Raw genomic sequence first — 1,822 nt, 5'->3', positions numbered from 1 at the left:
GCATTCTTCCCCTTAACATGTGTACTCTCGTGTCAGGGACAGATGAGTCATCAGTGATATGCAAATCATCTTTTATTCCAATAACCATATATTGAATATCTTTTAGCCCTCTTGGCTGTAACTTTGCATTATCGTGGTCGACAGTGGAGTTAAACTCCGTGTCGATACTTTGTTATTTTGGATAGTGAACATAGAGAGACTCTGAAGGACTCTGTGACATAGGGACAGACCAGGGTAGATTTCCTTTCTGTTCCCTAACCTTTTGTGCAATAATTTTACCTCAGCACTTACACATATCCAAACAGGTGTCGGCGTTGTTGACGGAGACACCCTCCCACACACTTATCCGCTCTATCACCTCCTTAGAGGAGCCTTTTACCTCAGACATGTCGACACATGCGTACCGACACACCACACACACAGGGGATGCTCTATTTGAAGACAGTTCCCCCACCAGGCCCTTTGGAGAGACAGAGAGAGAGTATGCCAGCACACACCACAGCGCTATATAATATAGGGATGTACACTATACTGAGTGATTTTTCCCCTATAGCAGCTTATATACACAGTTTTGCGCCTAAATTTATGTGCCCCCCCCTCTCTTTTTTACCCTTTGTGTACCAGGATACTGCAGGGGAGAGCCTGGGGAGCTTCTTTCCAGCTGAGCTGTGAAGAGAAAATGGCGCCGGTGTGCTGAGGAAGAAGGCCCGGCCCCCTCAGCGGCGGGCTTCTGTCCTTTTATGTACTTTAATGGCGGGGGTTAATGCACATATACAGTTTATCAGACTGTATTATGTGCTTTTCGCCAAGTAAGGTAATCTAATTGCTGCCCAGGGCGCCCCCCCCCCAGCGCCCTGCACCCATCAGTGACCGGAGTGTGTGGTGTGCTAAGGGAGCAATGGCGCACAGCTGCAGTGCTGTGCGCTACCTTAATGAAGACCGGAGTCTTCAGCCGCCGATTTTCAACTTCTCTTCGTTCTTCTGGCTCTGCAAGGGGGACGGCGGCGCGGCTCCGGGACCGGACGACCGAGGACTGGGCCTGTGTTCGATCCCTCTGGAGCTAATGGTGTCCAGTAGCCTTAGAAGCCCAAGCTAGCTGCAAGCAGGTAGGTTTGCTTCTCTCCCCTCAGTCCCACGTAGCAGTGAGTCTGTTGCCAGCAGATCTCACTGAAAATAAAAAACCTAACAAATACTTTCTTTTCTAGGAAGCTCAGGAGAGCCCCTAGTGTGCATCCAGCTCTGGCCGGGCACAGATACTAACTGATGTCTGGAGGAGGGGCATAGAGGGAGGAGCCAGTGCACACCAGATATAGTACCTAATCTTTCTTTTAAGAGTGCCCAGTCTCCTGCGGAGCCCGTCTATACCCCATGGTCCTTACGGAGTACCCAGCATCCACTAGGACGTCAGAGAAATAAAAATGAATAGTGCAATAGTAGTTGCCATGAAAAGACCCTGTGCAACACACCAGGATGGCCGAGTGGTTAAGGCGTTGGACTTAAGATCCAATAGCTATATATCTGTGTGGGTTTGAACCCCACTTCTGGTATGTATTTTAATTTCAGATTTCTAAATATGTACAAGGAACAATGGAATCGATTAGGGAAATGTACAAGAGTCACTTTGTTTACATTTGTAAACTACCATATGTGTTCCACAAAAGCATTGACATGTGACAGGGCAAAAAAAGAATGATTGCAACTATCTACAAATGTTTTGGTGAAAAGAAATGTCTTTTAACAAATATGGAAATATTATGAAACTTTTTATTCAAAAGAGCCTTACTTGTTGTGAAAAAAAAGAAATATAAGTATCATACTTTTA

At 46.3% G+C, this 1,822-nt stretch overlaps 1 non-coding gene across 1 annotated transcript; it reads left to right on the top strand.

The window, feature by feature from the left end:
* Window positions 1-1,464: 1,464 nt before the first annotated feature.
* Window positions 1,465-1,547, top strand: TRNAL-UAA (transfer RNA leucine (anticodon UAA)). The gene has a single exon. It is a non-coding gene; the product is annotated as a tRNA-Leu (tRNA).
* Window positions 1,548-1,822: the final 275 nt, after the last annotated feature.

This window comes from Pseudophryne corroboree, chromosome 4 (genome assembly GCF_028390025.1).
Source record: "Pseudophryne corroboree isolate aPseCor3 chromosome 4, aPseCor3.hap2, whole genome shotgun sequence".
Lineage (NCBI taxonomy): Eukaryota > Metazoa > Chordata > Amphibia > Anura > Myobatrachidae > Pseudophryne > Pseudophryne corroboree.
The sequence above is the reverse complement of the archived record's forward strand: the minus strand, read 5'-3'. Positions and strand labels throughout refer to the sequence as shown.